The sequence below is a fragment of the Ranitomeya imitator genome, chromosome 4 (genome assembly GCF_032444005.1).
Source record: "Ranitomeya imitator isolate aRanImi1 chromosome 4, aRanImi1.pri, whole genome shotgun sequence".
Taxonomy (NCBI): domain Eukaryota; kingdom Metazoa; phylum Chordata; class Amphibia; order Anura; family Dendrobatidae; genus Ranitomeya; species Ranitomeya imitator.
The window spans coordinates 588,344,734-588,372,663 of record NC_091285.1 but is presented as its reverse complement, the minus strand read 5'-3'; the positions used below and the strand labels follow the sequence as shown (position 1 = coordinate 588,372,663).

At 45.1% G+C, this 27,930-nt stretch overlaps 1 protein-coding gene and 1 long non-coding RNA gene across 3 annotated transcripts in view; one reads left to right on the top strand and one right to left on the bottom strand.

Moving 5' to 3' along the window:
• LOC138676835 (prolactin-releasing peptide receptor-like) overlaps nt 1–27,930 on the bottom strand; it is a 319,426-nt gene that overhangs the window by 12,984 nt on the left and 278,512 nt on the right. The gene's annotated exons all lie outside the window — the stretch shown is intronic.
• LOC138676836 (uncharacterized) lies at nt 154–6,880 on the top strand. The gene is made up of 2 exons (XR_011320829.1): nt 154–666; nt 6,028–6,880. It is a non-coding gene; the product is annotated as an uncharacterized lncRNA (long non-coding RNA).

Genomic DNA, 27,930 nt, shown 5'->3' with positions numbered 1-27,930 from the left:
AGCGAGTACAAAGGAGGGCAACAAAATTAATAAGGGGGATGGGGGAACTACAATACCCAGAGAGATTAGAAAAAATTAGGATTATTTAGTCTAGAAAAAAGACGACTGAGGGGCGATCTAATAACCATGTATAAGTATATAAGGGGATGTGGAGATCAGACTGAACTAAAACAATCCATCTTGTCTTCTTCCTGAGAAATCTGGCTTACAACAAGATACATTTCTGCTGACTTGACATTTCCTTTTATGGAAGTAATCATGTGTGCATTCCTTCTTTCAATAGCAGCCTTTATTCACCTTCCAGATGATGTAACTTTCTACTGATAAAGACTGGTATAGATTGTTTATGTAAGAGATAGTGAAATATGAGCGCTTGTGCGCATGTCTGTAAAAGAATAATTTTTTTCTATATAAAGGGAGGGCAAAGCCCAGAGAGAGAGATGTGCTCCTGGGCTTCCCCTGTACATGATCACACAATACCTTGTTTGCGTGTCATTTACTCTGGATCCCTACCTCTAGTAAGCCAGGGACTGAGAAGGACTTAACATTTCTTTGGCGCACCGAACGGGGACCCGAGATGAGAGTATTTGCTCGAGATTCACCTGCGGATACGGACAATGGAGATCTGGGATAATGGACGGCAAATGAACTGAAAAACCTGGCCAGGTAAGAGACATTATTAGTTCTCTTTTATCTGCCTTGTATTATCCGAAAGATCTCTATGAGCCGTGTCACGCTGGGTTAGTCTAGTAGTGAGTAGATACCTATAAAACTCGGGTTACTATATTGTATAGATTTATGAGTCCTGTCCCTGGCAGTGTGTGAACAGAGTGAAGGTTGTGGTATGTTGTGAAAGAAGAGCAAAAGTGCGTAGAAAAATAAGCCGAAATAGTTGGGGTATAAGCCTTATACACGGAAGTCAGCCTAACTGGGTCATGTGGTTGCGTCCTTTCGGGGAGACCTCCGCCCATGCTTGACTCTCATTTAAGTGCTTAACCTCCTTCATTTCTGGATAAGGTTTGATAGAATGAGCCCAGGACGCGGGTCCATGAGCCTGGGACAAGTATGCTAACTGACACAGAAAGTTTTGTGATCTGTATGGTGTTGCTGGGTCTGTTTGCGTGCATAATAGCACTTAAGTACATTCTGCACATTAGAAAGAATGGAGCAGATCAGCCCTTCAATATTTTAGCTCCCTAGGAGAGAAGGCAACGAGACATCACCTAGGATAAGTGATTGTCCAAACGTCACCTGGGGTAGAAATAGCTAATATTGAAAAAAAAAAAAAAAAAAGAAAAATGGGAAATAAACAGACAAAAACCGTCTTAGGACAAGTGGAAGCAGCAGATATCATACAGGAAAGATGTGGGAAGACAGTCAGAAGTCAGATTAGAAGGGTAAGAGAAAAATTGGGAATTTCAGAAGCACTTATGTTTAGCACTGAATGGGAAAGACTGAGTAAAGAACGAGGTGGAATTATCAAAGACAATGGGTGGGAAGAAATCATACACTGTATGATAGAGGTCTCAAAAACAGCTAAAGAGGAGAATTGGAAGTATGATCCAGACACTTCCAAATGGATTATGGGGAAGGGAAAAAGTTGTGACATAATCCCACCACCTTACCTAGATCCAAAAGCCCAATCATTTGTACCATCTGGAGGAGCAGAAGGAGGAAAACAATTTCCAGCCTTGTATCCCAATCTTGGTGGGGTAGGAGGATGGGTATGTTCACACTGTGGACAACAAAATCCAGATTGGAGAAATGATTGCCTAGTCTGTGGTACACCTAGACATGGCGCTGTACTTGCCCCTGTTAGGGTAGTACCAAGACCCTTTAGGGAACCTGGTGCTGACGGGGTAATGGGAACTAGATATCACCAGACCCGACAGTATTTTCCTTGGTCCCCTGCTGAAGGTATGTCCCTCCTGCATAATGCGCCTGATCCCACTCAATATCCCATCCGATTTGCACAATACATACAACAAATCATGCAGACTCATGCTGGGGTCTGGGCGGACGGGGAAGAATTATGTAGAATGAAAATGTCCCCCGGACTTTTTCAGGAATTATTGACACACCTACAGCCCAATAGACCAGTGGCAGAAGGGGGTGCCTTACAGACAGAAGCATCAGGTACCCAGTTCACAGAGGCATTAATAATTTTCATGAGAGAAAAACAGAGGGAAAGGGGATCTACGGGTGTGATTATGCAGAAATTTGGGCAAAGTATTGAAGAATATAGTCAAGAATTAGAAAATAGCTTTAGGGATGAAGGATTGGATTTGACTGATGCTTCAGTAAGGAGACTTTTTACAAAACAATTAATAGAGGGGCTAGATCCGAAAATCAGAGAAAAATTTAAATCCTCTACTCCAGATTGGAGAACAATTGAACAACCAAATATTGTGAAACAACGATGTTTAGGAATAGTCATGGATATGAGAGAGAATCGTAAGCCTGTTAGAATAGCACAAGCTAATACAGGAGGAAGAGTGAGACACAACTTTCCTTGCCACTACTGTAAAAAGCCAGGTCATTTCCAAAGAGAGTGCAGGAAGAAGTTGGCAGATATAAAGTCAGGCAAATTTGTTCCCAGAAATAACCCTCCCCAAACGGACAACCAGCAGAAATCTACCATCATAGATGGTCCCATACCAGATTCAGATTGACTCGATGTGTTACAAACTTCCCTACCAGCTAGAAGACCTATGATACAGGTGAATGTGGGGGGGAGAGAGATTCCATTTTTGATAGATACAGGTGCAACTTCCTCAATTTTGAATCAAGATTTTCTTCCGAATCTGGAAGATATTTCAGAACAAACAACTTTTGCTGAGGGTTATGATGGGGTAATTCGAACACTGCCATATACTGTGCCCCTAGAGGTCTCATTAGGACCTAAATGTTTTGCATCCAGATTTTTGTATGCCAGAGGTGCCCCAACATGTTTGTTAGGAACTGATGTCCTAAAGAAATTAGAAGCTAACATCAATTTTAGGGAAGATGGCACAGTTATACTGACTATCCCTGATGATGCAGAAACATTAGAACAATATGTTAGAATTCAGGCTTTTGAGGATTATGCTGAAGAAAAAGAGTACACCACAGATCTAGACCTCTCAATGGTCCCAGAAACACTGTGGGCACAGGGTGACACCGATGTGGGACTATTGCATATCTCTCCTGTAAAACTATCTGTGCAACCAGGAACTGTTCTCCCACAGCTCAGACAATACCCTGTGAGTGCCCAGCAGGAACTAGCGATTACAAAACAGATAGAGGGATATAGAGAGAAAGGGGTTTTGGTAGAGATACAATCACCTGCTAACACTCCTCTGTATCCAGTCAAAAAGAGAACTCTTGATAAGAGTTCTATGCCCAAATATCGTATGGTACATGATTTAAGAGAAATAAACAAAGTTCTAGATCCAATCACCCCAGTTGTACCCAATCCTCATACGTTACTATCACAGATACCAGCCAGTTCTCAAGTATTTACTGTAATAGATCTTTCAAATGCATTTTTCTCGGTTCCTTTACACCAAGATAGTTGGCATTTGTTTGCATTTACATTTAAGGGCAAACAGTTGGCGTGGACACGCCTTCCACAGGGAATGATACACTCCCCTACTCTTTATTCAAATGCCCTACAAACAGTCCTTCAGAGGTTTGAACCCGAACCACAGGTAGTAATTTTGCAGTATGTGGATGACCTACTACTTTGCTGCCCAGATCTAGAAACTGCAGAAAGGTCCACTGTGAGTTTACTATGTTTTTTAGAAAAAGAAGGGTGTAAAGTGAATAGACAAAAGCTACAAGTTTGTCAGACCAAAGTGGTCTTTCTAGGTCATTGCATTTCTCAAGGTAAAAAGCATCTTACACCACAAAGAACTGAAGCAATAAGACAGATGAATGAGCCTAGAAATCATAAACAGCTACGAGCATTTTTAGGAATAGTGTCTCATTGTAGACAATGGATTATACATGCAAGTCAACTAATGCAACCACTGTATGACTGTGTAAAAAGTGAACCTTATTTGTTGACAAAAGAAGGTCAGATTTCGTTCCAACAATTAAAAGATGCCCTTGTTTCAGCTCCAGCGTTAGGGCTACCAGACTACACCAAACCGTTTCAGCTTATGGCTGCAGAAGTTGATTCCCATGCTACAGGAGTTCTTACCCAGAAGCATGCAGGGAAACAAAGACCAATTGCATATCTTTCAGCAAGGTTAGATCCCGTAGCTAGAGCAGCGCCAACCTGTGTACGTGTAGTTGTTGCTGTCTCACTATTGTTGGACAAAGCATCAGAAATTGTCCTAGAGTATCCACTCACAGTTCAAACTACACATGATGTTTATGGGATATTAAACCAGGTCCAACCAAAACACATTTCCATGGCCAGACATTTGCGGCTTCAGTGTTCTTTGCTGCTCCCCTCTACTATCACATTTGCTAGGCTTCAGACTCTCAATATAGCTACACTGCTACCTCTCGAGTCTGAAGGGGGGAATAAGGACACTGATCCACACGCAAATTTTTTCCCTACAGACACACATGATTGTACAGAGCTCATTTTACAAGAAACGGTAGGCTTACCCAATGTATCCGAAACACCACTTCAAAATCCAGATTTAGAGCTGTTTATAGATGGTAGTAGGTTTGCAGATGACACAGGTAACTTCCATACAGGGTATGCAGTTGTGTCAGAATCTGAAACTCTCAAAGCAGAACCGCTTCCACCGAAACAGTCTGCACAAGAAGCAGAACTAACAGCATTGATTGAAGCTCTTAAAATAGCTGAGAACCAGACAGCTAATATATACACTGATTCTAGGTATGCACATGGTATTGTGTTTGATTTTGGAGTAATCTGGAGAGCTAGAGGTTACATGACAGCGTCAGGACAACCTGTAAAACATACTTCTCTGATCAAACAGATCTTAGAGGCTGCACAAGAAACAAAAGAAGTAGCAGTAATCAAGGTAGCTGCACATGTGAGACTCGACACTAGGGAATCTAGGGGAAATGATAGGGCTGATAAAGCAGCCAAAGCAGCAGCAGTCAAACCCTTACAACAGGTCCATACTGTAAACCTCACAGAAAATACTGAAGATAGACTGAGACAAGCACAGGAAGATGCAGGAGAAGAGGAGAGGGACAGGTGGAAAAAGGAAGGGGCAGAAGAACAAGCGGGAATTTGGAAGAAAGATGGACTAATATGTCTACCTAGAGCCTGGTATCCGATTGTAGTTGGTGGACTGCACCACCCTACTCATGTGTCTGCAAATGCAATGACACTACTGGCAAAGCAAGTCTGGTTGGCTCCAGGTTTTGGCAACTATGCAAGAGACTATTGTGCTGCATGCGCTATATGCCTGACACATAATCCCGGACAGACAGCAAAGACCCCTATGAAGCACCACGTCCGACCTCTCTACCCGTTTCAGCGATTACAAATAGACTTTATCCAGCTGCCAAAAAGTAATGGGTATGAGTATGTGTTGGTATGTGTGGACATGTTCTCGGGGTGGCCAGAGGCCTATCCAGTTCGGAAGGCTTCAGCTAAAAACACTGCTGTAAAGCTAGTTGCCGAACTGATACCCCGTTACGGTCTCCCTGAAGTGATCGAGTCAGATAGGGGTACTCATTTTACTGGAGAAATATTTCAAAATGTACTGAAAATGTTGGGTGTTGAAAGTCAGTTACACACTCCGTATCATCCTCAAAGTTCTGGTAAGGTAGAACGCATGAATGGAACTTTAAAATTAAAAATACAGAAAGCCATGGCTGAAACAGGAAAGCCTTGGACAGAATGCCTTCCACTGGCCCTTTACTCAATACGCAATACCCCAAGGGGTAAGACTAAACTGTCTCCATATGAAATTTTGTTTGGCAGGACTGCCAATTTAGGATGTTATTTTCCACAGCAACTTGTGTTAAATATTGAGTCATTGACTTCTTATGTGCAAAATCTTCAGAAACAATTAACTAAGGTGCATGCACAAGTTTTTGCTTCCCTTCCAGATCCTGACAACACAGAAGGAAGTCACAAGTTGGAACCAGGTGATCAAGTCTATGTAAAAAGACACACCAGAAAGGCTCTAGAACCAAGGTTTGACGGACCCTTCCAAGTCCTGTTGACAACACCTACATCAGTCAAGCTTGAAGGAAAGGCATCATGGATACATGCAAGCCATTGCAAGAAAAGCAGTATAAACTCATGATATTGATGTTAATAATGATAACCTCAACGGAGGCGTGGGATAGACTGAATTCTCTAGCCCCTTTGAACAATAGATTCGTACAACATCATAGAAAATTAGTGCATGACTTGTTAAACAATACACAAACCCTGACAGATTGTTGGATCTGTACCCATTACTTATTGCAAAACAAAGAAAAGGTTGCGAGAGTTAAACGGAAGAATTAATACTAGATTTGATTCTCTTATTGAATACAAGCATGTACATGTGTAATACCAAATAAAGGCTTTGTCTTTGGCCCTGTGGTAATAAAATAAATAAAAGAAAATGTCAAAGGGGGGAATTGTGGAGATCAGACTGAACTAAAACAATCCATCTTGTCTTCTTCCTGAGAAATCTCGCTTACAACAAGATACATTTCTGCTGACTTGACATTTCCTTTTATGGAAGTAATCATGTGTGCATTCCTTCTTTCAATAGCAGCCTTTATTCACCTTCCAGATGATGTAACTTTCTACTGATAAAGACTGGTATAGATTGTTTATGTAAGAGATAGTGAAATATGAGCGCTTGTGCGCATGTCTGTAAAAGAATAATTTTTTTCTATATAAAGGGAGGGCAAAGCCCAGAGAGAGAGATGTGCTCCTGGGCTTCCCCTGTACATGATCACACAATACCTTGTTTGCGTGTCATTTACTCTGGATCCCTACCTCTAGTAAGCCAGGGACTGAGAAGGACTTAACAGGGACAATACAAATATCTCGCTGAGGATCTGTTTATACCAAGGAAGGTGATGGTCACAAGGGGGCATTCTCTGCATCTGGAGGAGAGAAGGTTTTTCCACCAACATAGAAGAGGATTCTTTACTGTTAGGGCAGTGAGAATCTGGAATTCTTTGCCTGAGGAGGTGGTGATGGCGAACTCAGTCAAGGGGTTCAAGAGAGGCCTGGATGTCTTCCTGGAGCAGAACAATATTGTATCATACAGTGATTAGTATCTTTAGAAGGACGTAGATCTGGGGATTTATTCTGACGGAATATAGGCTTAACTGGATGGACAAATGTCTTTTTTTCGGCCTTGCTAACTATGTTAACTTTTAATGCTAAATCTAAAATGCATACGGGGTATTGATAAAATGATGTCCCTTATCTGCCTACAATTTATTGACTTAAAAGGATAACGTCCTGCGGTGAAACATGCATGTCCTGATCTGCCAGTTAGTAATGACACCCCGGGGTACCATCAATAGAATAAACAAAGGACGTTATCCTTTCTAGTCAATCGATTGTAATCAGATAAGAGACATCATTTTTATCAATACCCTATATGCATTTTAGATTTAGCATTAAAAGTTAATTTTTATGGCTTGTTAGAGAAGGTTTAAACATGGGATTCTCCCCTTCTTTTTAATTCATTTAGTTTTATTCTGATCTAGAACTCGCACTGAGACAGGTGCACACGATAGAGTATTCTGTCATCCGAAAGAATAGGGATGATTATGCAAATCACACTCGGATCAAACTCTGATCAGAGTGTGAACATATTATGATCTGATCCTCTCTAATGGGAAGAAGATGGAGAAGAAAGTTCTTCCTACTTCTCCATTCTATCAGTCCGTGGAAATCAGACTAACTTGCATGTCATCCAAGTACAATCCGATGTTTCTCACGCACTCATTGACTTGCGTGGCCCTCTGCAATATCAGATAAAACTCTGGCATGCAGCGATTTTGTTCCTTAGACTGGAAAAAACTGGATATGTGCTCGGCCCCATAGAATAATATTGGTCTGAGTGCGATCTGATGTTTTGTCAGATTGTGCTCGGACTTATAATATGATTATGTGCACAATCCTTAAGGCTGGGGTCAGATGAGAAATTGCAATATCGTCCATTTTACATTCCGAAAAAAATGAAAATTCTTCATCTGTATTGTCATCCGTGTGTCCATTTTTTAAGTCCATACACAATTTGTATGTCCGTTTTTTGGCCATCCCTATGGCATCCATTCTTTACATGAACAATTTAATAAATAATAAAGAACAAATACAGTATGTATATAATACTTTTTTTATGAACCCACTGAGTTATAATGGTTGACTCTCACATAGAATCCAGATCAGTGTAGTGCTTGCTGAATTTTTTTTTTTTTTTTTAAATTCTTTATTTAAGTTTTCATTTAACAGTAATAAAACAGTTAACATTCACTCTCATGTCAAGAAATACAGGTATTTGTCATTCTATAATATGTCTAAGGATATTCATGGCAGATGGATTATACGTATGCATTCCTTAGACAGTGAAGACAATTGAGCTTACAGAACTTAGAACAAAATTTCAGGACTGCAAAGAACTAGCCCTAGATACAGTACAAGTTATGATAAAAATTTGTAAGGCTAGAGGGCGAGACGGAAGAACTAATTTACCGCGGATAAAATTGAATTCAGATGAGGTGGAGGAGGAGTGGATGGCAAAGAAAAAGGCTGGAACATGCAAAAAATAGAGTCGGGACGGTCATCGCGTCTTGCTAAAGAAAAGATAAGCTGGAAGGGCTAAACAGAACTCTTGGTAGGGAACTAGTAGATGAATTCCTCAAGGGGGGTCCTCCGCCCCAAGTCCAAGAGTAGGGGACAAAAACACCTCCCACGGAAGCCAAGAATCCTTGAATTTCTCGTGAGAGCGTGCCTCCCAACTAGATAATTCTTCCAAATGATATAAGTCTTGGACTTTGAGGATCCATTCTTCCAGCGTTGGGGGAGATGTTTTTCTCCAGTGTATTGAGATTAAGTGTTTTGCGGCCGCTAATAAAATGGGTAGTAAGTCGTGTTTCTTTGGGTTAAAAGAGGAAGAAGGAAGAGAGAGCAACACCTCCTGGGGAGTTAGATCCCGATCCATCAGGCCCATATCTTGTAAAGATGTATTTACATCTGCCCAAAATTGTTTTAATTCCGGACAGAGCCAGAAAATATGCGCTAAGGACCCCACAAACTCGGCTTTGGGAAAATGGCCGCCGCGATCTCTAATGCGCACGCGCGGCATCCCGCGGCCATTTTCCTGAAGCCCCGTGCAGCAGAGCACTCGATCTGCGCACGCGCGGCCCCAGGAAGATGGCCGCCCCCACCGACGAAAGGGATGACAGCGCAGATCGCGCGCTGTGTCTTCACCACTACGCCACTACGCCACCAACGTAAAGCTGAGGAAGAACCAGCGATGTCACCACGCCCTCCCGACCTGACCAGCCTGATTGACAGGCGAAAACGGCGACTTTGGTAAGTTATTTCTCAGCATACATGGGGAATCGGGGTACACTACATACACTATAGGAACACACAGCGCAGGCCCTATTTAACAGTATTTATAGCTCAATCTCAAAAAACGGGGTGACAGGTTCCCTTTAATGACATTTATTCTGCCCATCCAAGATAAATAAGGTATGTTGTAATTTTTTTAAATCCGTTTGAAGCCTTGTCAGGAGGGGAGTATAATTACATTTGTATAGGGAGGAAGGATCAGCCGTTAGATAAACTCCAAGATATTTTAGTTTCTCTGATGGCCAGTTAAAAGGGGTGTTTTCTTTTAAATCCAGGATATCTGAGTTTTTTGCTGAGATATTTAATGCTTCAGATTTATTTGCGTTTATTTTAAAGTTAGATATCTCACCAAAATCGGCAAACAGGGACATTAACTTCGGGAAAGATGTTTTTGGATTGGAGGTTAAGATTAAGAGGTCATCTGCAAAAGCAGCTACTTTGACTTCAAGTTTACCCATCTTAAGGCCTATGATCTCACTATCCTGTCTAATCTTTTCCATCAGGGTTTCCATGACCATGATAAAGAGGGAGGGAGAGAGAGGACAGCCCTGTCTGGTACCGTTAGATATATTAAATGGTTCGGAAAAAATACCGTTCACACCGACCCTAGCAGATGGATCTACGTAGAGGGACATTACAGCATCTATAAAGGCTTGTGGGAAGGCAAACTTTTGAAGCGTACAGACCATGTATCTCCAGCTAATTCTGTCAAATGCTTTTTCAGCATCAGTCGACAGAATAGTCAATGGAGTCTTAGTCTTCTTTGCATATGAAATAGCGTGGAGGATTTTAGTAGAATTATGTTTGCCCTCGCGACCCTTTACGAAACCCACCTGGTCAGGCCGAATAATTCTGCCCAAGACACCATTCAACCTCGAAGCCAACACCTTAGCCCACAGTTTCAGGTCAGTGTTGAGCAATGAGATAGGGCGGTAATTGCTACACAGGCTGTCGTCTTTCCCCTCCTTAGGTATAATAGCAATGTAGGCCTCTAATGCCTGGCGAGGTGGGAGCTTCCCTTCTAGAAAGGAATTAAACAGATCAACTAGGTGGGGAAGAAGAATATCAGAGAACTTTTTGCAGTAGCCCACCGGGAAACCGTCGGGGCCAGGTGCCTTCCCATTCGGGATGGTTTTTAAGATGTCTTCTAATTCTTTAAGTGTAATTTTGGCCGTGAGTGCGTTACCTTCTTCAGGGGAGATTTTTGGAAGGGGAAGAGAGGCCAGAAAAGTTTGGATTTTAGTCATGGCTGTCGGACAATTTTTCATATCATCAGAAAGGGGCAGGTTATAGAGGGATTCATAGTATTGCCGGAAGGTCTCAGCAATCTCTTTTGAGTCCACCACTCTCCTGCCCGTCGACGCAACAATTTTTTTAATGAATTTTTTCTCTTTTTGCTTCTTTAGCAGTTGTGTGGTGAGTTTCCCACTTTTATTGCCATGCAAATAAAAGCGGTGTCTGCAATACATAAACAATTTCGCTGACTTTACATTTAATAAGTCTTTGAGCTTGTTGCGAAGAAAAACAAGATCCTGGTGAGACTCGGGTGATTTAGTACTTTTATGTGTACGCTCTGCAGTGGTTATTTGGTGGAGGAGAGATTGGATTTCTTTTTCTCTTTGTTTTTTAATGTACGAGCTAAGTGAGATGAGTTCACCCCTGAGAACGGCTTTATGTGTTTCCCATATAATGGGAGTGAGATGACCCGTATTTATGTTTTCACTGAAGAAATGAGAGATGATGGCTCTAAGTTTGTCTGTGTGTCTCGGGCTATCAATCAACGATTCATTAAGTCTCCAGGTCATAGCGGGCCTAGGTAACGTGGTGATGAGAATCTCAATGAAGACAGGGGCGTGATCTGATAAAGTGATTGTGCCAATTTTAGAAGATTTTATTAGATGTAAGGCTCGAGATTGTACTAGAAAGTAATCAATGCGATGATAAGAGTTGTGTGGTGACGAGAAGAATGTGTAATCTTTCGTTGTGGGGTAGAAGCTTCGCCAGGGGTCTATTAGTTGTAAAGAGTTTAGCTTATTTAGGAGTTTTTGTCTCTATTTTTGAGGAATGGAAGAGGAACCACTAGAGGTGTCTAGGTTAGGTTGTAGAGTCAGGTTTAGGTCCCCACCCACAATCAATAAACCTTCCTTAAAAAGCTGTAAAGTGTCCAATGATTTGAGAATCTATTGTGTCTGGTTTATATTTGGGGCGTATAAATTTGCTAAGGTTATTTTTGTGTTTGCTAATAGCCCTTTTATAAAGACAAATCTGCCTTCCGAATCAGTCAGACTATCCTCTAGTGTGAATGGGAGACCTTTTTTAAGCGCTATACTTACTCCTCTAGAGGCAGAGGAGGAACAGCTGTTGTACCAAGTTGGGAAAGGGGAGAAAGACATATTAGGGGTTCTTCCCATTTTAAAGTGAGTTTCTTGCAAGAAGGCTATTTGTTTAGATTGTTTTTTTAACAGTGTTAGGATCTGGCTGCGTTTTGCAGGGGAATTTAAACCTTCTTGCTGAAATTTTTTACATGCAGCCCGCCAATCCGTGGGTAGAAACGTTTGTTCATGTGAACTACCATACTGACTGTGTGAACGAACCCTTAGGCCGGGGTTAGATGAGTGCATGAAAAACCTTCTGACTTTCGTCATGAAAATGTGGATGATTTTCATTCGTATTGTCATCCATGTGCCAACCGTGTGTCCGTATTTTATGTCTGTGTGACGTCCGTGTAGATCGAAAAAAGCTTCCTCTGTTAATAATGGCAATATATCCATGAAAATGGGATGCTACATGGATGATCTGTGTGGGATCTGATTTTATTGCTCACCTATAGACTTGATTAAGTGTCATCCACTGCAGGTTTTTTTCACATGGACACTTACCGTATGTGAAAAACTGTCATCTAAACAGTCCTACTGAATTACATTGGTCAACTCTTCTTACTCAGATGGAATACATCCGTGTAATAGTCTCTCATCTAAATGAGCTCTAAAATCTACTATATAATTGTCTAAGGGTCACTTCCGTCTTTCTGTCACGGATATTCATTGGTCGCGGCCTCTGTCTGTCATGGAATCCAAGTCGCTGATTGGTTGTGGCAAAACGCCCACGGACCATTGCCACAACCAATCAGCGACGGGCACAGTCCGGAAGAAAATGGCCGCTCCTTACTCCCCGCAGTCAGTGCCCGCTCTGTACTCCCCTCCCGGTCACCGCTCACACAGGGTTAATGCCGGCGGTAACGGACCGCGTTATGCCACGGGTAACGCACTCCGTTACCGCTGCTACTAACCCTGTGTGTCCCCAACTTTTTACTATTGATGCTGCCTATGCAGCATCAATAGTAAAAAAATGTAATGTTAAAAATAATAATACAAAAAAAAACCTGCTATACTCACCCTCCATAGTCTGACGAGCCGCTCGCGCCTGTCGCCATCTTCCGTTCCCAGCGATGCATTGCGAAATTACCCAGAAGACTTAGTGGTCTCGCGAGACCGCTAAGTCATCTGGGTAATTTCGCAATGCATCCTGGGAACGGAGGATGGCGGCAGCCGCGCGCATATCTACGGAGCTTCGGTGGATCCCAGGAGGTGAGTATACTTTTATATTTTTTATTTTAATTATTTTTTAAAAGGGTTGTGTTAGATACCGTGTGGCTGCTATATACTACATAGGCAGTGTTATATTCTCCGTGGGCTGTGTGATATACTCTATGGGCTGTGCTATATATTACGTGGCCACTGTATATACTGCGTGAGCAGTGTTATATACTACGTGACTGGGCAATATACTACGTGGCTGGGCAATATACTACGTGGCTCTGTGCTGTATACTACGTGACTGGGCAATATACTACTTGGCTCTGTGCTGTATACTACGTGACTGGGCAATATACTACGTGGCTGGGCAATATACTACGTGACTGGGCAATATACTACGTAGCTGGGCAATATACTACGTGACTGGGCAATATACTACGTGGCTGGGCAATATACTACGTGGCTGGGCAATATACCACGTGGTTGGGCAATATACTATGTGACTGGGCAATATACTACGTGGCTGGGCAATATACTACGTGGCTGGGCAATATACCACGTGGCTGGGCAATATACTACGTAGCTGGGCAATATACTATGTGACTGGGCAATATACTACATGACTGGGCAATATACTACGTAGCTGGGCAATATACTATGTGGCTGGGCAATATAATACGTAGACATGCATATTCTAGAATACCCGATGCGTTAGAATCGGGCCACCATCTAGTAAAGTTAATAATTCAATAACCATAAAAATTCTTGTCCTACACCCTTCAGAATGCTCTTTCTTCATGCATAGGATTAGCTGTTAATAACTTCTGACAGAAATGGTGACAGGGCTGGACAGGCCATTGGGCACTTCTGGCAAATGCCAGAGAGGCCGGTGCCAGGAGTGGGCCGCTGCCGCTATCAGCGGCACCAGGGCCGACTCCTCCCACCAGCGCCGACTCACCCCCCTCCCTCCGATTGCCCGCCCCGCATTCAACTACAGTTGAACAACTACATTCTATGGGGGCACAGTTGAATGCAATGATGGAGGAGAGAGCGTCTGCTGTCGCTCCCTCTACCATCATTCCCCGCTCTGCTTTGCGCTAACACTGCGGGTGCGTGATGTGTGGCCGGGCAGACTGCAGCTGCTAAGACTGGAGCCAGGAGCAGTGCGGGGTACGAGGAGAGGTGAGGAGAGTGTTTTTTTTTTTAATATAACAGTGAGTGATAACTGGATTGTGGGGCAATTAGGGGGGCTGTATTACATTCTATGGGAGCTGTGCTGTATTACATTCTATGGGGCTGGCTCTATTACATTCTATGGGGGCTGTGCTGTATTACATTCTATGGGGGCTGGCTGCATTACATTCTATGGTGGCTGGCTGTATTACATTCTATGGGGGCTGGCTGCATTACATTCTATGGGGGCTGGCTGCATTACATTCTATGGGGCTGGCTGAATTACATTCTATGGGGGCTGGCTGCATTACATTCTATGGAGGGCTGGCTGCATTACATTCTATGGGGGCTGGCTGCATTACATTCTATGGGGGACTGGCTGTAGTACATTCTATGGGGGCTGGCTGCATTACATTCTATGGGGGCTGATTGAATTACATTCTATGGCACTGGCTGCATTACATTCTATGGGGGCTGGCTGTATTACATTCTATGGGGGCTGGCTGCATTACATTCTATGGGGGCTGGCTGCATTACATTGCTGTATTACATTCTATGGGGGGTTTATTACATTCTATGGGGGCTGGCTGCATTACATTGCTGTATTACATTCTATGGGGGCTGGCTGCATTACATTCTATGGGGTCTGGCTGCATTACATTCTATGGGGGCTGGCTGCATTACATTCTATGGGGGCTGGTTGCATTACATTCTATGGGGCTGGCTGCATTAAATTCTATGGTGACTGGCTGCATTACATTCTATGGGGGCTGTGCTGCATTAAATTCTATGGGGGGGCTGTATTACATTCTATGGGGGCTGTGCTGTATTACCTTCTATGGGGAAGGGCTGTATTACATTCTATGGGGGCTGTGCTGTATTAAATTCTATGGGGCGGCTATTTTACATTCTATGGAGCTGGCTGCATTACATTGCTGTATTACATTCTATGGGGGGCTTTATTACATTCTTTTGGGGCTGGCTGTATTACATTCTATGGGGGCTGTGCTGTATTACATTCTATGGGGGCTGTGCTGTATTACATTTTATGGGGGCTGGCTGCATTACATTCTATGGGGGCTGGCTGCATTACATTCTATTGGGGCTGTGCTGTATTACATTCTATTGGGGGGCTTTATTACATTCTATGGGGGCTGGCTGCATTACATTCTATGGAGACTGTGCTCTATTACAATCTATGGGGGCTGTGCTGTATTACATTCTATGGGGGCTGTTTTGTATTACATTCTATGGGAGCTGCATTATACAATATGAGGAGGGCTGCATTGTATTCTATGGAGGGGCTGCATTATATTCTATGGGCGGCTGCATTATGCTCTATGAGGGGGCTACAATATATATCCAGGGGCTGCATTATACTATATGAGGGGGCTGCATTATATTCTCTGGGGGTTACATTATACTCAGGGGGCTACAATATATTCCGTGGGGTGGCTGCATTATACTCTGGAGTGGCATCATTATACTATATGTGGGTTGCATTATACTGTATCGAGGACTATGGGGAATACATTATACTATATGAGGAACTATGGGGTGCATTATACTATGGGAAGTGAATTGTACTACATGGATGACAATGGCGGTGCATTATACTATATGGAGCACTATGAGGAGTGTATTCCACTATTTGGAGGACTGTGGCAGTAAATCTATATTATAACGCTGGGTGCGTCACTCTGTCCGAAGCCTTTATAGACTGCGCAAGCGCAAGCGCTGGTGCAGTCTGGGCCTTACAGAGTGACGCTCCCAGGAGATCGCGGTATGCGTAAACACTGAACGCACACCGCGATCTCCCCCGGAGAGTCAGGGACCGCCAGGAGGGTAAGTATGTTCACCTGTCCCCCGTTCCAGCGCTGCGTGCGGCTCCGTCTCCCGGGTCCTCTGCTGTGACGTTCCCAGTTCAGAGGGCGCCGCCCTCTGACTGAACAGTCACAGCCAGAGGAGCCAGAAGATGGCGGCGCGCAGCGCTGCAACAGGACAGACAGGTGAGTATAGCAAGTTCTGGGGGCCTGAGCTAGCGGTGACTCCAGCACCTGACCCCCACAGCACGCCAGTGTCCCCGCCTGCTCAGGCCCCCAGCACTCGGCGCCCAGCGACGATAGGTGAGTATGGTATTTTTTTTTTTTATATATGGCAGCAGCATACTGGGCATATATAATGGAGCATCTTATGGGGGGCATATAATACAATGGTGGCGTAGGATGGGAGCAGCACATGACAGAACGGGGGCGCAGGATGGCAGCAGCACATGACAGAATGGGCGCAGGATGGCAGCAGCACATGACAGAACGGGCGCAGGATGGCAGCAGCACATGACAGAACGGGCGCAGGATGGCAGCAGCACATGACAGAACGGGCGCAGGATGGCAGCAGCACATGACAGAACGGGCGCAGGATGGCAGCAGCACATGACAGAATGGGCGCAGGATGGTAGCAGCACATGACAGAACTGGGGCGCAGGATAAGAGCAGTACATGACAGAACGGGCGCAGGATGGCAGCAGCACATGACAGAACGGGCGCAGGATGGTAGCAGCACATGACAGAACGGGGGTGCATTATGGCAGCAGCACATGACAGAACAGGCGCAGGATGGCAGCAGCACATGACAGAATGGGGGCGCAAGATGGGAGCAGCACATGACAGAACAGGGGCGCAGGATGGGAGCAGCACATGACAGAACGGGGGTACAGGATGGGAGCAGCACATGACAGGATGGGAGCAGCAAATGACAGAATGGAGGCGCAGGATGGGTGCAGAACATGTCAGAATGGAGGCGCAGGATGGGTGCAGCACATGTCACAATGGGGGCGCAAGATGGGAGCAGCACATGACAGAATGGGGGCGCAGAATGGGTGCAACACATGACAGAATGGGGGCGCAAGATGGGTGCAGAACATGTCAGAATGGAGGCGCAGGATGGGAGCAGCACATGTCACAATGGGGGCACAGGATGGAAGCAGCACATGACAGAATGGGGGCGCAGGATGGGTGCAACACATGACAGAATGGGGGCGCAAGATGGGTGCAACACATGGCAGGATGGGGGCGCAGGATGGGTGCAGCACATGACAGGATGGGGACGCAGGATGGAGCAGCACATGTCAGAATGGGGGCGCAGGATGGGAGCAGCACATGTCAGAATGGGGGTGCAGGATGGGTGCAGCACATGTCAGGATGGGGACACAGGATGGAGCAGCTCATGACAGGATGGGGACGCAGGATGGAGCAGCACATACCAGGATGGAGACCATATACCAATATAGATGCTAGCCACCCGGGCGTAGAACGGGTTCAATAGCTAGTTATACTATATGGAGGACCGAAGAGTGTATTATACTATATGGAGGACTGAGCAGTGTATTTTAATATATGGAGGACTATGAGGAGTGTATTATACTATATGGAGGACTGAGGAGTGTATTATACCATATGGAGGACTGAAGAGTGTATTATACTATATGGAGGACTGAGGAGTGTGTTATACTATATAGAGGACTGAGGAGTGTATTATACTATATGGAGGACTGAGGAGTGTATTATACTATATGGAGGACTGAGGTGCACATTATAATATATGGAGGACTATGGGGTGTATTATACTAAACAAGCAAAATACTGCCTATTCATCGAATGATTGGATTGTTTATGTGGGAACAGAAATCCTTGTTCTCAGCAGCACATCGCAGGTGTAAACTGTAGATGTGCTGCTGATAACATGATAATTTATGGGGACAGATTGATCTAATTGTGATTGTTCTGTCCCCATAATTCTTTTTCAGTTGGTGTAAAGAGGCCGGGAAACAAGCGAGCGACTCCAGTATTGTCAATCACACTCGTTTGGCGGCCTGAGATCAGCGCATATAAATACAGCAGAAATGCTTTGCAGGGAGACCAGGCAAGGATGATGACAGTTGTAGTTGGCACCCAACGCCTGGGAATAGCGGTAACTCTACTGCTTTTCCCACCCGCCACAGCATTTAATTCTGGTATGTGTAATGATTTTTAGGGTTGTTGTCAGCTGCGTAATGTCAGCTGCTATCAATCCCTGGTGCAAGTAATGGAGAGGTGTCTATCAGACACCCCCTAGTAGCCCAAACCTAGCGAGTAGAGTTGAGCGACCTTGACCTTTTTAGAGTCGAGCCGGGTTTTGCGAAACCCGACTATGTCCAAAGTCGGGTCGAGTGAAATCGGCCGATTATGACGTAAAGTCGGGATCGACCGAAACACGAAACCCAATGCAAGTCAATGGGGCAGCATAGTCGGCAGTGAGTGGGGGCCAGGAAAACACCTAGAGTGCCCATTTTAATGTCAAAACCATCCATTCTTCTTAATGAAGCTTGTCAAGCGTAATTTACCTTATAATAATTGGAAGGCATTTGAAATTGGGGGTCATTTGGCTAAAGTTGTGGGGGGTAGGGCTGGTTCAAGTAATTAGTGGGCCCAGGAAATCTGGACCACGTCACGGCAGTGGAGCAGGGAGAGGTAAGTATTTCAACTTTGCAAGTGCTGTGAACCTGAGCAAGCAGGGGGGGCCCACTCGTTGGCATTGGCACTGGCACAGGGCCCCTCAAAGTACAGCGGTGTGTTTGCACGGCGGGGGCGCCTCCCACCGGCAGCAACACTTTTGCGTACTATGAGAGGCCCTGTGCCAGTGACGTCGCCAACTAGTATTCCTCCCCCCACCTGATGAAGGAACCTGCACTTTCATCTGCACCTTCCTCTTTGTCCCCGTGTAAGGTGGTATGGTATGCGGGAAGAGCAACCTGACTTTCAGCAGGGTCACAATGTTGTTGTGTAGCGTGCACGGGGAATGTTGCGTTATGGGTCAATGTACCAGCAGACTCATCTATCACTGGCTGGGCAATGGGCACGATGAAGTGGAAACACAGATATAGGCCCAAAGAAGAAAGTGGGCTAAATGCAGTTCAAAATTGGTAACACAGGAATAACCAGGGGGCATTGCAGTGGAGGACAACTGGAATGAGAGGCTGACACAGAGAGTAGGGCCAAATCAGTAAGTAGTCGAAATGCAGTTCAAAATTGGCAACCGTAGTAAACAGGCGGCACAGCTTTGTTCAGTGGAGGAGAACAGCAAGGAGTGGCAGACACCGATAGTAGGCCCCAACCCAACTAGTAGGCCAAATGCAGTCTAACATTAACAACTACTTAACGAGAGGCTGAAAATGGTATTTCAGGACAGGAAACCAGGAGAACAGCAAGGAGTGGCAGACACCGATAGTAGGCCCCAAACCAACTAGTACGCCAAATGCAGTTGTTCCATTTAACCACAATTTAATGAGAGCCTGAAGATAGAAGCTCAGGAAAGGCAACCTGGGGAACACCTTGGAGTGTAACACACCATCTCTCTCCACCCCATACCCATTTTGTAGGCCTAATGCTGTGTACTTTTCTACAACTACTAAACGAGAGTCGGAAGACCGAAGCAATGGCAAGGAAACCTGGGGAACACCTTGGAGTGTAACACACCATCTCTCTCCACCCCATACCCAATTTGTAGGCCTAATGCAGCCTACTTTCCGACACCTACTAAACGAGAGCATGAAGATCGAAGCTCAGGAAAGGCAACCTGGGGAACACCTTGGAGTGTAACACACCATCTCTCTCCACCCCATACCCATTTTTTAGGCCTAATGCAGTGTACTTTTCTACAACTACTAAACGAGAGTCGGAAGACCGAAGCAATGGCAAGGAAACCTGGGGAACACCTTGGAGTGTAACACACCATCTCTCTCCACCCCATTCCCCATTTTTTAGGCCTAATGCAGCCTACTTTCCGACACCTACTAAACGAGAGCATGAAGATCGAAGCTCAGGAAAGGCAACCTGGGGAACACCTTGGAGTGTAACACACCATCTCTCTCCACCCCATACCCATTTTGTAGGCCTAATGCTGTGTACTTTTCTACAACTACTAAACGAGAGTCGGAAGACCGAAGCAATGGCAAGGAAACCTGGGGAACACCTTGGAGTGTAACACACCATCTCTCTCCACCCCATTCCCCATTTTTTAGGCCTAATGCAGCCTACTTTCCGACACCTACTAAACGAGAGCATGAAGATCGAAGCTCAGGAAAGGCAACCTGGGGAACACCTTGGAGTGTAACACACCATCTCTCTCCACCCCATACCCATTTTGTAGGCCTAATGCTGTGTACTTTTCTACAACTACTAAACGAGAGTCGGAAGACCGAAGCAATGGCAAGGAAACCTGGGGAACACCTTGGAGTGTAACACACCATCTCTCTCCACCCCATACCCAATTTGTAGGCCTAATGCAGCCTACTTTCCGACACCTACTAAACGAGAGCATGAAGATCGAAGCTCAGGAAAGGCAACCTGGGGAACACCTTGGAGTGTAACACACCATCTCTCTCCACCCCATACCCATTTTGTAGGCCTAATGCTGTGTACTTTTCTACAACTACTAAACGAGAGTCGGAAGACCGAAGCAATGGCAAGGAAACCTGGGGAACACCTTGGAGTGTAACACACCATCTCTCTCCACCCCATACCCAATTTGTAGGCCTAATGCAGCCTACTTTCCGACACCTACTAAACGAGAGCATGAAGATCGAAGCTCAGGAAAGGCAACCTGGTGAAAACCTTGTAGTGTAACACAACCTGTCTCTACACCCCATACACAATTAGTAGGCCTAATGCAGCGTAGTTTCCAACAGCTACTAAACGAGAGCCGGAAGATCGAAGCTCAGGAAAGGCAACCTGGGGAACACCTTGGAGTGTAACACAACCTCTCTCTACACCACGGAAGGGCTGATTCTTAGGAAGGAAGGCTGTTGTAAATAAGCATTGCGCGTCCGAGGGTGATTATATTCTTATTCGGTATCTACTCACCCTCGGACGCGCCATGCTTCTTGATTTGTAATTAATGTTTATTTGCAATGTGCTTTTGACTTACTCAATTATTTTTTTAATTATTGATTTTATTAAATTAATAGTTTAACATCTTATTGGAAATAATTTAAAGGAGACGCGACAGGACAACACTCGGTGGATGCCATATCTGTGTTAACAACTCCAAAAAACTTTCAGTTAACTTCTTGCAGGAGAAAGAAATTGTAGCTGTTGGACCTTTGTAGTACAGTTCCAGATATTTGTTGTGTGTTTGTTTTGATTGTTAAAATGTCTGCATTTGAGATCTCAACACGATCTTATTTTTTTTAATCAAATTAATTTTTTTTATATTTAATGATGTTGGTTCAAGGGGTACACGGGCAGCAATAGACAGGTCAGTGGAGGCCTAGTGGAAGGATTGACGGCAGACAGGCATCAAAGGCCTAACATTGGGCTGGCTGTAGGCAAGTTAAAATTGGTTCCAGGGGAACACGGCCATCAGTGGCCTGGTCAGTGTAGTTGTAGTTGAAAGAACGGGACGCAGACAGGCTTCGAAGGCCTAACATAATAACATAGGGCTGGCTGTAGGCAAGTTAAAATTGGTTCCAAGGGAACACGGCCATCAGTGGCCTGGTCAGTGTAGTTGTAGTTGAAAGAATGGGACGCAGACAGGCTTCGAAGGCCTAACATAACAAACTTGGGCTGGCTGTAGGCACTTTTAAATTTGTTCCAGGGGTACATGGGCAGCAGTGTATGGTCAGTGGAAGTCTAGTGGAAGGAGTGACCGCAGACAGGCTTCGAAGGCCTAACATAACAAACTTGGGCTGGCTGTAGGCACTTTTAAATTGGTTCCAGGGGTACACGGGCAGCAGTGGTCTGGTCAGTGGAAGTCTAGTGGAAGGAGTGACCGCAGACAGGCTTCCAAGGCCTAACATAACAAAATTGGGCTGGCTGTAGGCACTTTAAATTGGTTCCAGGGGTACATGGGCAGCAGTGTATGGTCAGTGGAAGTCTAGTGGAAGGAGTGACGGCAGACAGTCTTCGAAGGCCTAACATAACAAAATTGGGCTGACTGTAGGCACTTTTAAATTGGTTCCAGGGTAACACGGCCAGCAGTGGCCTGGTCAGTGTAGTAGTTGTAGAAAGAAAGGACCGCAGACAGGCTTCGAAGGCCTAACATAACAAAAATGTCAAAACAATGGTATTGTCAGTGCCAGGCATTGAAGGATGTCAGCGCCTAGACTACACATTGGTGAAGCTGTGAGAGATAATTTTGCTAGTGGTAGAGCACTGTTTGAGCTGGGGGGGGGAACTGTCTTGTGGCCGGCGGTACAGGCACAGGGCCCCTCATATTACAACGGTGTGTCTGACGTTGGGTGCGCACCACCACCGCCAGAGACACTTTATTGTACTATGAGGGACCCAGTGGCAGTGCCGTCGACCAAAAGCGGCCACACCCACCTCTTCAGACAAACAGCACTCTCAAGGGTCCAAGCGCAAAGTGGCGATAGCACGGCCCCGTGTGGGGAGTTTGGCCATTTCGTGAGGTGGAAACATGTCGTATGCTGGACAATCAGGTGAAGAAAATTACGAGATTGGAAAAGTCATTCAGAATAGTCCACAGGCAAGAGCTTTTCATAGGAAAGCTAGGTGTCAGCCGGGCAGGGTGGGGCAAAAGATTTTGAAATCCAGTTGTGGTTCATTTTAATGAAGGTTAGATCATCTACATTTTGGGTAGCCAGACGAGTCCTTTTTTCTGTTAGTATTGAACCTGCAGCACTGAATACTCTTTCTGATAGGACACTAGCTGCCGGGCAAGCAAGCTCCTGCAATGCATATTCTGCCAATTCTGGCCAGGTGTCTAATTTGGATGCCCAGTAATCAAATGGGAATGACGGTTGAGGGAGAACGTCGATAAGGGATGAAAAATAGTTTGTAACCATACTGGACAAATGTTGTCTCCTGTCACTTTGAATTGATGCTGCAGTACCTGTCCTGTCTGCGGTCATAGAAAAATCACTCCACAACCTGGTCAGAAAACCCCTCTGGCCAACGCCACTTCTGATTTCTGCCCCTCTAACACCTCTGGTCTGCTGGCCCCTGGAGCTCGTGTGAGAACGATCACGGGCGCTGTGTGCAGGGAATGCCAGAAGCAAACGGTCAACAAGAGTTGATTGTTTTGTTGCTAATATTAGTTCCAAGTTCTCATGTGGCATAATATTTTGCAATTTGCCTTTATAGCGAGGATCAAGGAGGCAGGCCAACCAGTAATCGTCATCGTTCATCATTTTTGTAATGCGTGTGTCCCTTTTGAGGATACGCAAGGCATAATCCGCCATGTGGGCCAAAGTTCCCGTTGTCAAATCTGCGGTTGTGCTTGGTTGAGGGGCAGTTGCAGGCAAATCTACGTCACTTGTGTCCCTCAAAAAACCAGAACCCGGCCTTGCCACGCCACCAATTTCCCGTGCCCCCGGGAAAGCTTCCTCATTAAAAATATACTCATCCCCATCATCCTCCTCATCCTCCACCTCCTCTTCACCCGGTACCTCGTCATGTACACTGCCCTGACCAGACAATCGCTGACTGTCATCAAGGCTTTCCTCTTCCTCTGGTGCAGACGCCTGATCCTTTATGTGCGTCAAACTTTGCATCAGCAGACGCATTAGGGGGATGCTCATGCTTATTATGGCGTTGTCTGCACTAACCAGCCGTGTGCATTCCTCAAAACACTGAAGGACTTGACACATGTCTTGAATCTTCGACCACTGCACACCTGACAACTCCATGTCTGCCATCCTACTGCCTGCCCGTGTATGTGTATCCTCCCACAAAAACATAACAGCCCGCCTCTGTTCGCACAGTCTCTGAAGCATGTGCAGTGTTGAGTTCCACCTTGTTGCAACGTCTATGATTAGGCGATGCTGGGGAAGGTTCAAAGAACGCTGATAGGTCTGCATACGGCTGGAGTGTACAGGCGAACGGCGGATATGTGCGCAAAGTCCACGCACTTTGAGGAGCAGGTCGGATAACCCCGGATAACTTTTCAGGAAGCACTGCACCACCAGGTTTAAGGTGTGAGCCAGGCAAGGAATGTGTTTCAGTTGGGAAAGGGAGATGGCAGCCATGAAATTCCTTCCGTTATCACTCACTACCTTGCCTGCCTCAAGATCTACAGTGCCCAGCCACGACTGCGTTTCTTGCTGCAAGAACTCGGACAGAACTTCCGCGGTGTGTCTATTGTCGCCCAAACACTTCATAGCCAATACAGCCTGCTGACGTATGCCAGTAGCTGCCCCATAATGGGAGACCTGGTGTGCAACAGTGGCAGGTGCGGATGGAGTGTTTGTGCGACTGCGGTCTGTGGACGAGCTCTTGCTTCTGCAGGAGGACGAGGAGGAGGAGGAGGAGGAGGGGGTGCGAACGGCTACAGACAACTGTTTACTAGACCGTGGGCTAGGCAGAACTGTCCCAAACTTGCTGTCCCCTGTGGACCCTGAATCCACCACATTTACCCAGTGTGCCGTGATGGACACGTAACGTCCCTGGCCATGCCTACTGGTCCATGCATCTGTTGTCAGGTGCACCTTTGTGCTCACAGATTGCCTGAGTGCATGGACGATGCGCTCTTTAACATGCTGGTGGAGGGCTGGGATGGCTTTTCTGGAAAAAAAGTGTCGACTGGGTAGCTCGTAGCGTGGTACAGCGTAGTCCATCAGGTCTTTGAAAGCTTCGCTTTCAACTAACCGGTAGGGCATCATCTCTAACGAGATTAGTCTAGCTATGTGGGCGTTCAAACCCTGTGTACGCGGATGCGAGGCTAAGTATTTCCTTTTTCTAACCATAGTCTCATGTAGGGTGAGCTGGACTGGAGAGATGGAGATCGTGGAACTAGCGGGGGTGCCGGTGGACATGGCAGACTGAGAGACGGTGGGAGATGGTATTGTTGCCGCCGGTGCCCTAGATGCAGTGTTTCCTACTACGAAACTGGTGATTCCCTGACCCTGACTGCTTTGGCCTGGCAAAGATACCTGCACAGATACAGCAGGTGGTGCGCTAAATGGTGGTCCTACACTGCCGGAAGGGATGTTGCGTTGATGACTAGCTTCATTGGCCGAGGGTGCAACAACCTTAAGGGACGTTTGGTAGTTAGTCCAAGCTTTCAAATGCATGGTGGTTAAATGTCTATGCATGCAACTAGTATTGAGACTTTTCAGATTCTGACCTCTGCTTAAGGAAGTAGAACATTTTTGACAGATGACTTTGCGCTGATCAATTGGATGTTGTTTAAAAAAATGCCAGACTGCACTCTTTCTAGCATCGGATACCTTTTCAGGCATTGCAGACTGAGCTTTAACCGGATGGCCACGCTGTCCTCCACCAGGTTTTGGCTTTGCCACGCGTTTTGGGCAAGATACGGGCCCGGCAGATGGAACCTGTGGCGATGTTGATGCCTGCTGCGGCCCCTCCTCCTCCTCTGCTTCAGAACTGCTGCCGCCTGCACCCTGTTCCCCCAATGGCTGCCAATCGGTGGTCAAGAACTGGGTCATCTAATAACTCTTCTTGTACCTCCTGCGCAACTTCGTCTGTGTCACCGTGTCGTTCGGTGGTATAGCGTTCGTGATGGGGCAACATAGTCTCATCAGGGTCTGATTCTTGATCAGCACCCTGCGAGGCAATGTTGTGGTCTGAGTCAAAGGACCAGCATAGTAGTCTGGCTGTGGCTGTGCGTCAGTGCACTCCATGTCAGATTCAATTTGTAATGGGCATGGACTGTTAACTGCTTCACTTTCTAAGCCAGGGACGGTATGTGTAAAGAGCTCCATGGAGTAACCCGTTGTGTCGCCTGCTGCATTCTTCTCTGTTGTTGTTTTTGCTGAAGAGGACAAGGAAGTGACTTGTCCCTGACCGTGAACATCCACTAACGACGCGCTGCTTTTACTTTTACCAGTTTCACGAGAGGAGGCAAAAGAGCTAGAGGCTGAGTCAGCAAGATAAGCCAAAACTTGCTCTTGCTGCTCCGGCTTTAAAAGCGGTTTTCCTAATCCCAGAAAAGGGAGCGTTCGAGGCCTTGTGTAGCCGGACGACGAACCTGGCTCCACAGCTCCAGACTTAGGTGCAATATTTTTTTCCCCACGACCACCTGATGCTCCACCACTACCACTACCCTCATTACCAGCTGACAATGAACGCCCCCGGCCACGACCTCTTCCACTAGACTTCCTCATTGTTTTAAAAACGTAACCAAACTAACGTTATTTGTTGCAGTCACACAACTTACACGGTGAGCTATAACTTCAGTATGATTTAGCTACCCCTTTACAGGTTGGTGAGACCACAGCGAAAATCAGGCCCAATGTTACACACTCTTTTTTTGGTGGCTGCAAATTAGAGAGATGCCCCACACGCAGGACTGTCACTGAAGCACAAATGTTAATATTAATGTCACACTATTATTTTTTTTTTATTTTTATTTTTTTCAGGAACACTTTAGAAACCCCCCAAAAAAAAAAAAATAGATTTTTGCAGGGAGAATTTAGAAAACAAATGTAACAAACTATATGCTTTCTATGGGCCACTGAGTGAGAGATGACGCACACAGGAATCAGGAGTGGCACACAAGCCCAGAGGCCAATATTTTTCTACCAATGATTGATGGAGTTATTTTCTCTGGTAGATTTTGGAACCCAAATCAAGGAAAAAAAATATAGGCTTTCTATGGACCACAATTGGAGAGAGAGAGAGAGAGAGAGAGAGAGATGGCACACCCAGGAGTCAAGACTGGCACACAAGCAGAAAGGCCAATATTAATCTCCCACTGTTTTTTTTGGTTGTTTTTTTTTTTTTTTTTTCAGGGAGACTTTAGAAAAAAAAATAATAAAAAAAATATGATTTTATCAGGAAGAATTTAGAAACCAAATAAAATAAAATGATTTTTTCAGGGAGAATTTATAAAACAAATAAAAACAAAAATAGGCGTTCTATGGCCCACTGACTGAGAGATGACGCACACAGGAATCAGGAGTGGCACACAAGCCCAGAGGCCAATATTTTTCTACCAATGATTGATGGAGTTATTTTCTCTGGTAGATTTTGGAACCCAAATCAAGGAAAAAAAATATAGGCTTTCTATGGACCACAATTGGAGAGAGAGAGAGAGAGAGAGAGAGAGAGAGATGGCACACCCAGGAGTCAAGACTGGCACACAAGCAGAAAGGCCAATATTAATCTCCCACTGTTTTTTTTGGTTGTTTTTTTTTTTTTTTTTTCAGGGAGACTTTAGAAAAAAAAATAATAAAAAAAATATGATTTTATCAGGAAGAATTTAGAAACCAAATAAAATAAAATGATTTTTTCAGGGAGAATTTATAAAACAAATAAAACCAAAAATAGGCGTTCTATGGCCCACTGACTGAGAGATGACGCACCCAGGAGTCAAGACTGGCACACAAGCAGAAAGGCCAATATTAATCTCCCACTGTTTTTTTTTTTTTTTTTTTTTTTTTCAGGGAGACTTTAGAAAAAAAAATAATAAAAAAAATATGATTTTATCAGGAAGAATTTAGAAACCAAATAAAATAAAATGATTTTTTCAGGGAGAATTTAGAAAACAAATAAAACCAAAAATAGGCGTTCTATGGCCCACTGACTGAGAGAGAGAGAGAGATGGAACGCTTAGTACTGGCACACAAGCCCAAAGGGCAATATTAATCTCCCTTTTTTTTTCCAGGGAGAATTTCTAAAACCCAAAAAAAAAAAAAAATAGGCTTTCTATGGCCCACTATTTGTGAGAGAGATGGGACGCTCAGGA